The sequence below is a fragment of the Chiroxiphia lanceolata genome, chromosome 17, assembly GCF_009829145.1.
Source record: "Chiroxiphia lanceolata isolate bChiLan1 chromosome 17, bChiLan1.pri, whole genome shotgun sequence".
NCBI classification, from domain to species: Eukaryota; Metazoa; Chordata; class Aves; order Passeriformes; family Pipridae; genus Chiroxiphia; species Chiroxiphia lanceolata.
Window position 1 is genome coordinate 7,327,033 of NC_045653.1, and position 12,166 is coordinate 7,339,198.

Genomic DNA, 12,166 nt, shown 5'->3' on the forward strand with positions numbered 1-12,166 from the left:
AAAAGGAAAATTAATGGACAAAGATAAGTAATTACCTTGTGAGTCTCAGACTTCTTTCGGGTAGGGACAGCTTTTTGCTCTGCACTGGTGCCGTGCCTGGTCCAGCAGGGTTTGTGTCACAGTGCTATTGCAAGGCAAAGGAACAGCAGTGATGGCTTATATGTCATTGCAAACATCTATGTGGAATAATAAATACCTGGTTTGAGTTCACAAATTCCCACCCAAATGTGGGGCACGGTCAGATTAACCCCATTGCTGCTGAGCTGGGTTACGTCTGCCCCTTCCTGATTCCCAAAATGGATACCTCCTTTAACTCTGCCCCTCAAGCTTATTTAATGTCTCTATAACCTTCAGCACAACCAGGACAGGAGATAAGCAGCACAGGGGTGTAGTTTGGGGAGAGGGATGGGATCAAGGGGAAGGCAGGGAAAGCCTTGGTCAGGAGATCATCCAAGAGCCTTCTTGAAAATCCCTGTTCATTCTAACTATCAGGAATAACAAGCATTTCTACCATGCTAAAATGAGTGCATTTAAGAGTGTTTGCTTTCCTAGGAAAGCACTGTGATTAGGCAGTTCTTGGATAGACTGTGGGAGTTAAGTGCAGGAAATTCAATACTCTGTTATATACCAGAGGTCAGGCTAAGGGTCCCTTCAGATCTCAACCATGAATTTAGCAAACTATTACCAAAAAAGCCCCTCCAAAACCCCCTCCAGTCTTCCATTCAGCTTCTAGAAAACTCTTAAACAACAAGATCTCATTGTTGAAAATTAGCAAAGAGGCCAAAACCATCCGGACTCTACATCTGGCTCCAGTTTTTATGGCACTCATGCTCCCTGCCCAGCCCCAGGCAGCCAGGGAGGCTCTGGAAACAGCATTCCCTGAAGACACCCAGAGCTGTAGCCAAAGGGCCCAGGGATCCCTACTCCACAGGCACTTGCTCCTCATCTGACCTCAGAAGCTGCTGTATTTCACACACTGTTCCTCCCTCACCCAAGCTGGGAGGTGGGACAGCTCATCCTGCTGGAAACTATAACTGAAAACATTGTATAAACACAAACCCTTTTGCTGGGAGGGGAGGAGCAGTCCCCATCCAGCACAGAGAAAAGGGGCTTGAATGAATGTTCGGGCTGAAAGTGGCCCAGGAGGGCAGCCTGGGACAGCAGCTCCAGAGGGGAGGTTTTATGGGAGGACATCAGCACACAGCACCAGGCACAGAGTGCCCAGTGCTCTCTGAGCTGCCCAAATCCAGCCCATGAGGCTGCATAAGCTGTAGCTGAAATCAGTTGTGTCAGGTCCTAGCACCAGGTGTTAGGAGGAGGTGATTTCCACCGCGGGATTAGCAGCACGATATACAGCACATACTCACTGCAAAACTATGATCATATCAAAGCTCCATCTGTACTCAGGCTGGGGCTCGGAGCTATTAATGACTGCTGGGGGAGAGCTAACAATTTTTTCTTACTACCACTTAAATAAGCTTCCTATACCTTGAAAACTAATCATTCTTTTTTCTTTAATGATGTGTATATACATACCATTTTTTTAATATTGATAATATATACCCATGTAGGGAGAGGGACAGTTGCACAGATTTTAACAAAGAGAATATTTAAAGTTCTGTGTTTATACTTTTCTCTAGAGGAGCTCAACTGTTCTCTGCTTGGATGCAAAGACACATACTTGCACTCTAGGTATTTTTGGTCAGAAGGAAAAGATAAATAGATAGTGTATTTCAAATGTCACACTTTCAGCTGGCCTTATCTAACTTTGGTCAAGAATTTAAAGCTTTGCACTGGACGCTAGCACATTTTAAGCTTGAGCTGTAACTCTCTTCTCCTGACAAGAATTTGCTGCTAACCGAGCCTATCTATGACATGGGAACCAACAGGCTGAAGCTGAAACCAAGGCTGTCAAACTCACTTCACTTATTAGTTATGAAATGGGAAAAACCAGTAATCTGTGGTGTCACATGGAAACATGAGTGCAGCGGTGACACAGCCCTTCATACGGTGTGAGCACTAAAACCAGAGTATAGATTATTTGGAAAGTAATAAACATCAATCTCATGATTCTATTCTGGGCTGGTTCTATGACAAAAAAGGCAACCCCCCCCCCCAACCTAAACCATCAAAACAAAAGCTGACAGCCCAAGGCAGTTTGCAGTCCTGTCCCACCAACCATCCTAGGAGGGCATCCATGCCCAGGACACACATGACTCCCCTGAGCCTCCCACCCCCAAGGTCAGCACAGATGCTCGGAATGGCTCTTTCTAATCTTCAGCACATCAAACCTTATTAGTTGATTTTATTAAATCTCTCTCCAAACATCTCTGAAGTAACACTTGGTGTTGCTGTATCCCAAAATAGCCGCTCAGTATGAGCTTTTGGCAGCCAGCACAGAGGCTGGATGAGACCCTGGAGAGTCGGATTAAGAAGGAAACTCACAGCCTAACCTGTTTGTCCTTGTGACTGGCACAGCCTCTTTCCAGCCCCAAACTGCCCCCAGACCTCTTTTACCTTAGGAACTCTTCAAGCATCCCTGCTCCTCTGGCTGCCTTGAGCTCCAAACTTGGCACAGGACAAAATCCTGCTCAAAAATAACTCCAGTCGTAGAAGATCTGCACTGGCACCCAAACTGTACAGCTGCAGGAACCCTCCACCACTGTGCAGCCCTCATGACTCTTGCTGTTCAACAGGCCTTATTTCTGCTGTCTGAGAGGTGAGATATCCATGAGACATAGGCCCCCTGCCACTGTTAATTATTAAAAGCATTTATCACTGAATCTATAGCGATGGGCGGGTGGCAAATCTTTCGCGAGCCGTAAAATTTCCATGCAAGAACTTCTCAGGGGAAAGAGCTGGAGGAAATCATTTTAAATGTATATGAATTTTAAATGTAATATGAATTCTTATCAGTGCCTGTTTTGACACAGTTTTAACCTCTGACTACAGAGGTTTACAATTTAAAAGACATCTGGTAACTGACGATTTTGCAAGGTAGACAATTTAAAAGACATCTGGCAAAGGATGATTTTTCAAAGCTAGATGTCCATTGCATACATTCAAATGAGCTTGAAAAAAAGCACAGGCACATCTGGTGTCATGAATCAGAGCTCAGAAAAATCCACATTCTCTGTTGCAATGTTGCTGGTTCTGGTGAAGTTGCAGGTGAGTGAAAGCAGCACAGACCTTACCCGGTGGCTGGAGGGACCAGATAGGCAGGTGCCCTCATGGGCTCAGCGATCTGGAGCTGGACTGAGAGAACTTTTGCCAGTTCTTCAGCTGCATTCCAGGCTTATGATGCCTCCTGCCTTCCCAAGGGACACCCTCTATTTCTTAATTCCATGCCAATTCTTTTGGGGTGTGCAGTGGCCACTGGGTTGGTAAACCTGTAGCCACTGTATTGCTCACTGCTGAGAAGACCAACAGCAACAGCAACAGGCCCAGGATATCCAAAACACCCTCTCTGCCTGCACTGTGTTAGTGGTTCTGCAGAACAGAGTACAGAGGGAACCACGGTGCTTTCAGTTACCATTTAATTTCAGCTGGATATGAGCAATGTGGTAACACAAATGAGTGGCTGTTCATCCACCAGCACAGCCCCCAAGCTTCTGTGTAGCCTCCCTCCAGGTCTAGGGGTCTTTCTGCTGCTTCCCATCAGATCTATAAGCAATGGTGGTCCTGTGATACAGCAGGTCTGTGGCTTGGTCCTCAACCCATCCTTCCTCCTTTCCTTATCCCAAATATCACCTTTCCTCACCCATCCCTAGAATTATTTACATCTTTTCCATAGAAGAAAAATGATCAGATTCAGCCCTGAGTCAAAAGATCCTCATTTGGTCCTGGATGTGTTGAGAGCATGGGTCACACACCAGAGCTGGAGGACAGAAAATCCTGGCTGTGTAAGTACCAGGGAATTCTGCCAAAAAGACCAGGGATTTTTTTCTGTAGTTGGCCCTTGGAGAATGCTTTCTTTGACATGCACACACAAAAAAGTATATAGAAAAAATCCTGTCTTGCAAGCTTATGAAAGCATGGCCATGTGCCACGGAGGCTAATGGGCTCCCCACTAATGCCCCCCATCATACAACTCAAATGCCTGGAACATACTCTAAGAAGTCCTCAGCCCCTCTTGTCTTTTTTTTAAATTTATTTTGGTTTGTTTTAAATAAAGTCATTAGACCCTTGAAAAAGCAGCCATTACAAACTATGGAAGGAGTCTTCCAAAGTGCTGAGCAGCCCCTCACAAAACCAGAAGGAGAGTTTTCCACAGAAAGTTTTCCATGTTATCCTTGCCACTGAGAGGGCAAAACTCTGCCTTTGATGGTGTGGGAAAAAGGTCCAGTCTCAACTGAGCAAGGTATGAGTTCCCTCTTCCCTCCCATCCCTCCCTATTCACCAGGGTCTATTCTTCTTCTGTTGCATTTGATGTGAATTCTCTGGCTCCAGCAAGGGGAGGCTCAGCCCACAGTTTCCCAGCTGTCACTGTTCTCCAGGGTTCTTGCTATTTGGAGATTTTCCTGCAGCCAGGCTGGCTTAATTCCAACAACTAGGAATGAGCTTCCCAAGACATCCCCCCCCCCTTATCGCTCACTGCCTTAAACAAGCTTGACCTTTTGATTGATTTGAACTTTGGACAGCATTAAAACACTTGTTCTAGCAGATGAGGCCAGTCCCTCAGCTTTCTGCTGTGTGTAATGGGGCAGTTAATGCTACAGCAGTTTTAAATCATGGCACATTCCCAACTGTGAGGACAGAGAAAGAAACAAAGCTCACCAGAGGTTGTCCCCTGACATCAGGCTGGGCCAGGCTTGTGTTTCACAGCTTCAGCTTTCAACTCCTGCCTCATGATTACTTCTTCTACTGCAGATTGCAAAGAAAAAGAAAGCTTTCAAATACTCTAGAAAAAGTTCTTATCCCTTGATCTTCCTCTCCTCTCTATCATCCCCTCCTGATTTCCTGAAGCCATCCACGCAAAATCCCTGGAAACGCCTCCTGCAAAGCATGGTTGTGTCACTGGTGACCTTGAGCAGAGGCTTCTAATAACCAACAATGACAAACAAAAGGAGTAAGAAAACATTTCTATGGCATTTAAAATAGACTTGGAAGGAAAGATATTTTGCCTAAACAAATAAATATTCCTCAAGCTGCCACAGGCCAGAATTTGTAACATCACGCTATATGTCAGACTTGGAAAATAAAAAAGCCCAACTGGAAATGGATTACAAAGAGCAAGTTGAAAGAAATGCAAAAACCAACCACACGGGGAAAACCACATTGGAGTGAACCCAAATCTTTTCATCATTCTAGAAGTATTTTATGTTAACGTGAAGAGGAATTTATTCTTTTATTCATGCAGGATTTTTTTCTCTGCCATCTATTCAGGACCCAATACAGACAAATAAAAGCACTGTCAGTGACTTCATTGCTCTCAGTTTTATATAAAGGGGTTGGACACACACTAATGGGCATTTCTTGGAGCCCTGTGACAAACGGGAGTAATGATGGGCCACTTTTTTTCCTGCTTGTAGAAGAATGCTCATGAGTTTAAAAGATCTAATAATGTTTGCTTATTTACAGTTACAGTTCTAAAAACTACAAAAGGAAATCTTAGTTGTAGTAGTGAAATTTACAGATAAACCTCAGCACTGAGAAACAGTTTTTCTTCAGTGGTTTGTGCTCACAAGCCTCCCCCATGTTGATCATTGTGACATTGCTGTGAGAGGTCATGGCTGTGAATGTGAACTGATCTCTCAGATTGTCAGGACATATCCAAAGGGAAAGACCCTGGATTTGACCACTTCTAAGGATGGTGTGACCACCACCTAAATAGATGGGCTCATCCATCATCCTCTGTCAAGTAAAACTCTTTTCCTGGTCTATAGATTGATCTTTAGATGCGATGAATTCCAGTTAAGGTGCATGGAAATTTGGAATAAGTTCATCATAGCACACCACTGTGGCTAATTTCCTAATTATTAATTTCCTGTATTGCCCCAAAGGCCTGCAACTGCCATACTCCTTTGCTTCCTGCCAACCTTAGTAAAGAATCCAGCGTTACTTACCCAAAACATGTCATTTCTTCAGGGAAATAGGACTAAACCCCAAGTCTGAGGGGTCTGATGGTCAGGATGCACCAGTGGTCATCTGGAGCAGAGCCAGTGATGCTGTGCCCCTCCAGCCAGGGCTGGGCCACAGCACTGTGCTCTCTGCACCCAGTATCCCAAAGTACTCGCAGGAAGGACACAGCCCTGCAACACTGACTGCATGGGAATACAAAGGGAGGGAGAACAAGAACATTGCTTTTCAGACCTCATCATTTAACACTGACACACAGAAAATCCCCCAGACCCTTGCAGGACCCAGCAGAGAGAGAAGAAAACAAATAACATTTTCTTAATTTAATTTTAAAAATAAGCACACAAATATGAGTGCCCATAAATTTTACATAGCAACATTCCGTCCTTTGGATCTCCCCAATCCACTCCCATTTGGAAAGTTAAACAAAGCTAGTTATCTTGTAAAATATTAATTAAAGTAAGCATTGTATTGGGTCCCATGAATCATTTTGTGTTCAATATTTGCAGTGTCACCATGGTGAGGAGCTGCACCTAGTGACAGTGCATTACTTATAAAGACTAGTGAGCTCAGCTATTGCTACTGGCTTCCCAAACTATAAACCTGTCATCTGGACTATGACAGCTCAGAGATCATAAAATGAGGCTTCAAAGTCAGTCTATCTATAAAATGCACATTGACTGAGATCAAATTGAAGATGGGGCCTTTCACAGAAACCTGAGGCAATAACCTAATGGGATATAATATGAAGTGTGAAAGCTTTAGTGGTTACAAGAGCAAAAAAAGGAAAGTAATTTGAAAGCTCACTAACATGCCCTCTAACAGATTCTGTACAGCCCAGTTTCAAGGCATATCTCTAAATCACTGGGAAAAGTTTCTTCTTGGAAAGGGCTTTGCAGCACGCGCTCCTACACTCCCAGAGATCCGGTGGCCACTCACAAATATTCAAAGCAGTGTCTCATGTCTGGCAAATATGGAACTGGTTTTATTTTTAGCAAGTTTGGATCCAAGGACTGTCTTTGTGTGAGTGAGTACTGGGAGCTGATCCATTGACACCCAGCCTCTGCCACCTGGTAGCCAAAGTGTTTTGTACAAAGTGCCTCACATGGCCGCTCGGACACTCGTCTGAGTATTTCTATATTAAATCAGTCACAGAAAGAACAATTTAAAACTGTTGAGCAAAACATCTGGACCAGACACTGCTAAGGCTGTTGTTTTATCAGGCTGCCTCTCCAGGGCTGGTGTTGGGAGGAGGTTTTTGGTACCCTCCCATGCTCCATCTGGGCTGCAGTAATGAGACCGAGCCATTCCCTGGCACGAAGCATCTGACCAAACAAACCACACAGCAAAGCAAACCTAGGTCCCTCCTCCTCCCCTGCTCTCAGCCCACTGATTATCTCAGATCATCAGTGTTTTGGATGACCGAATAAACAGGATTATCCTCTCCCAGTGCCTGTTAAGTCAAAACTGTATGGCGATCCTATTAGTGGATCGCAATGGTGTGAGGATATCCAAGCAGGAGATTAGCTTTTGCTTGCTCTGTGGAGCTGAAAACAGCACCGGGAAATTTTTAATCTCCATGAAGGGGACACTAGAGCTCACAGAAAGAAAAATCAAATTCATCTTTATTATCCTTCCCAATCAGCTGCCTAGCTCAAAAAAAAAATAAAAAAAATTAAAAAAATTATCCCGATGGACAAAGTCATAACCTTCTTTCACTGATATGGCACCGGATTTGGGATGCCAATGAAAAACATCTTACATGCATAGCCTTTTTTCCCAAACTGATCCCAGAATGCTTTACAAGCACTGCATGCAAATGGCACGTGGGATTAGCAGCACTTTACAGTGGTCTGCCTCTGTTCCCAGTGAGGTTAACGGGAACAGAAGTGGGGCTTGCCGTTGAGTAAAATGTGAACCAGGCTGGAACACGGCCAGGACACTGAGATCAAGGCTCACATTCATTTGGAAGCTGCTGCCACAATGGCCCTATTGATCAGGACTTTGGGTTTACGTCTTGTCCAAAACAATGTACCAAGCTACAATAGGACATGAAATGATGCCATTTAAAACCTGTTGGTAATTCACCACTATTTATTTTTCAAGCACTCAAAGATAAAAATATTGAAAGAATGAGCAACGGGGGAAACTCCCATATCTGAATCAAAATCTTCTTACATAAACTATCTAGATTTTAACACAGGGCAGCATGCAAGAAAAGCCAGCCAGCTCCCAACCCTCTCAATACACGCATGCAGAAAAATAAATTCCTTCAAAAGAAGCTTTGAAGAGCATAATTAGGCATGAAAGTAACCATATATTAAATTATACATCTAGTAAAAAAGAGTCATTAGCCCAACAAATGGGCTGTTAATGATTTCAGGTTTGCCTAAGGCCACAAGCTAACAAACTAGTGATGCTGCTGTTGAAAGCTGCAGCCTGGTGCCACAGTGCTTGGTCATGGATAAGGGACTGCAGAAAAATGAAAATCAATGGAAAAAAAATCACAATATTTTGGACATAGAAACTATCAAAGCTTCAGATGGATGAAAGCTCTGCTCTCAGGCACCGTGAACTCCATCCCTTATCCAGACTCATTTCCACTGTGTGCTGGGATTGCAAAACATGGGACTTCCCACTTCCAAGGAGAACCAAACAGAGCAGCCAGAACAGCCCCTTCCTAGGCAAGAAAAACTCTCCATGATGTGTTCTGGCAAAGACCACGCCCAGGGGAGCCACATGAGGAGTGTCTCCCTGTCTATTTGAAAGTCACTGCCAGTCCCTGCTCAGGACACCTCCCTGCCGTTCCTGACCTTGGGAGCTGCTACCTCTCTCCTCTGAGGCCACACTTCGGTGATCCTGGCAGCCATTTATATGGAAAGTAATCCCATAAAAGTGTGCTTGACAGCTTCCTTCACACATTTCTTAGCAACTGGTAATAAAAGGAAAAAAACAACGGGCCATTTGGTCAGCCAGCTCTCTCCAAAACACTCATACTTACTTTCCGCCTCACAGTTTGAAGAGCTGAGGATGTGGGAACCAAAACTTGCACAAAATAGTCCATTCCAAGGCTAGAAACAGCAGAAGTAGAGAGGAGGGTGCCCACCCACTGTTGTCAGGATGACAGGAGCGCTTATATATGAAATGAAAACACAAGCATGTGCACAAACCTCACCTCCACACTAGAAAAGGGACGTTTGTCAATGCAATGTAATACAAATAAAACACTTCTTCACTGACACACAGTGCACTGGGCCCAAAGAACTAGATAAATGAAACATTTTTCAAAGGATGTAATTACTCAGTAGTTTGAAGCAGAGAAAAGAAAAATTAAGGAAAAATTGTTCATCTCTCAGCCAGCATTTTCGCCAGCAAGCTCAAAGCCCTTCAATCCGGCTTTATCACAGGCAAGGGACAATGCCAGAGCTCCCAAAACTTTGCAAGAAGAAATGCCCATCCATGTACATATTGCAATTCACAGAATAGTCCAAACTTGGAAAGAGACCCTGGAGACTGAGCCAGAATTCTGCTGGGTGCAGAATCCCCACCACACATCGTTTCTGGGGTGGCCAGGGATGCTCCAAGAGCCCAGCACGGCATTGCCAGGGCTGCCCAACAGCCACCCTGGGAGGGCTCAGCTGCTCCTCCCCTCGGTGCTGAGTTATCTGCCTCTCTCCCCTCTGACTTCTCCTCACCACTTGCATCCTGTGGTGAAATGTGAAAGTGTGGAAACTGCATTTCTCCAGAGGGGCCCCGAGCTGTGTTTTGCCATTTGCTGCCCGGAGAGTTGCTAATGGTTTGATCTGACACAAAGTTCTCACTCTTAAAGTAAATAGTATAAACACAGCACCCTCCAGGAAGGCCTAAAAGCAAAATGAGAGATTTGTTTGATTTAAGGAAGCCTTTCCTCAAATATTTTTTAATGCTTTTTAATAGTTAGATGACTTTTTTTTTTTTACATAAAAAGACAAAGTATTTTCCTTCTTAAGTGTAATTAAGGTCTAAGATTTATATCTCCACATAAGAAAAAAAAAAAAAAGAATTGGATCCTGTTTCAGTAGAGACCCTGGCAAAAACTCCCACTGGCTGTAGCTACCAACAGAACAAGGCCTGTGTACAAACTTCAGATGTCAGTTTTTCTGGAAACTATTTACCAAATACTGTAAAGAGTTCACAAATATTTTCTTAATTTCTACTTTCCTTACAGTAATATTTGCAGCACAACTTCAGACATGTTGTTGAACGTTTTTTTTGAAATCTACATTACCCTGGCATATAAGTTACATGCATGGTTCCTAACTTTTCATATAAATGCTCTATTTTTTCATATCATTATTACAAAAAGCACATAGCTTGATTGCAGCAGCAGTTACATAGACTTCAGATTAAATATAGCAGTCATTGACTTACCCTGAGATTCAGACACTTCTGAAAATAAGCTTTTTGGCACCCACTAAGGAACACACTGAACATCTCCTTTAGTTACAAGCCCTCAAAATAAAAAAGACTCACAAAGTTCTTACATGTATCTCTAAGAATTTGATCTGAGATCTTATTTAACACTCCTTATAAATATTCAGGGCTGGTCCAGCTCTTGCTGAAGTCAGAATCAGTGCAATCAGTGGGGGCATCTCAGTGCACAACTGGACAAGAAAGATAATTAAATATAAGAATTTAATTATTCCTTTTAACAGCCCCACCTGTCCTTGTGGGCTTGTACAAGAGAGGTCATTTACAGAGCACCTACACGAGATCCTGAATGCCAAAACTTCTGCAGCACACAGCCCTGCCCTTCAGCCACAGTTCTTAATATTTAAAATGACCTTTCCAAATCTGTTTTGTTTTTAATATATTAAAAAAATCTTTCCCACTGAAGTGGGCAGATTTTCCAGTGAACTCCACCACTTAACCCAGCAGCATTTTACTATTTCGAGATTAGAGCATGAGTTTCAAAATTTGTCCTGAACAACAAATATCTGCATGAAGTTATGATGACGTTGTACTGAGCCTAAGAGTCATCCTGGAATAGCAAACAATCCAAGCAACAATATTTGGCTCTGGACAGAAGTTTTCCCAGGAGTTCAGGAGTAATTGCCTCTCGTCCACTAAGGTTACAAGTAATTCTGTCTGGGCTCCTGTGTGTGGCTCCTGAGGCCCACATGCTGTGTAATCTGTCAAAACTGAATATTCTGTCATGAATAGCTTGTATTATACCTTTTCTAATACTTTTTAGTTCCAAAGATGACCTTCTGAAGGGGGCTAATCCTAAAACAGTTTTACCTTCTGTGCAAATGCAAATAGACTTTGTGAGGTCTCCAGCATTTACCCTCACAAGGAACTACAAGAGATTTCCATTATCTTTTATCAAAACCATTTTGGTTTGCTATTAAAAAAAAAGTCCAGCAGGAGTGTTTTATTACCACAGCTGACCACAAGATGGAAATCCTTTTCCATAAGATGCCTCCTGATTAGGAAAAATACTAATTTAAAAAAAACCCCACAAACGAGTCTTTTTCCAGGAAAGTGTTCTCAAGGAAGCAAAACAGGTTTCTCATCACATCAACAACCTGTTTGGAAGGCTTCATCAAGCCTTTTGCTGAGAAGGTTTCCCTTTACCAAGAAGGGCAGTTTCACTCAGAAGTCATTCTGATGGAAATCCCTTGCTGGCTCTAGTCCTTGTGCCAGCAGCTCAGATACACCAAGCACAGAAAGGCACCATCGACATGTGTTCATTGTTAAATTTGGAAACGTGAAGGATAAAGTAAACTCTTTCCTCATACCATTACAGGTTATTTTTAGAGTTTAAAAGCCCTCTGAGGAACAGTTCCAGCCACCTAAAGCCTGGGATGGCAGGACTCAGGGAGCTACGCTGTACCCGGCACAACCAAAACCACTGGTCTGGGATCTAAATGCTAAATGTCATTTATTTTTCTTATTGCTTACTTACAAAAATGTGCAGAGACTTGCACTGGGATGCCACTGGGCTTAAACAGAGCCAAAAGGCCATTCCTGTCCCCAGGGGCAGGGTTAATGAAGAGGGTGGTGGGTCCTTTTCCCACCTCCAAAGCACCGTGGCATCTCCTGCAGC

General features: G+C 43.5%; 1 protein-coding gene across 1 annotated transcript in view; it reads right to left on the bottom strand.

The window, feature by feature from the left end:
- Nucleotides 1-35: 35 nt before the first annotated feature.
- Nucleotides 36-12,166, bottom strand: part of CTCFL (CCCTC-binding factor like) — a 45,140-nt gene continuing 33,009 nt past the window's right edge. The window contains exons 13-15 of the transcript XR_004360012.1: nucleotides 6,066-6,263; nucleotides 4,777-4,863; nucleotides 36-176 (exon numbers count right to left, since the gene is read on the bottom strand). The gene's annotated coding sequence lies outside the window, so the exon portion shown is untranslated. The remainder of the gene's footprint in view (nucleotides 177-4,776; nucleotides 4,864-6,065; nucleotides 6,264-12,166) is intronic.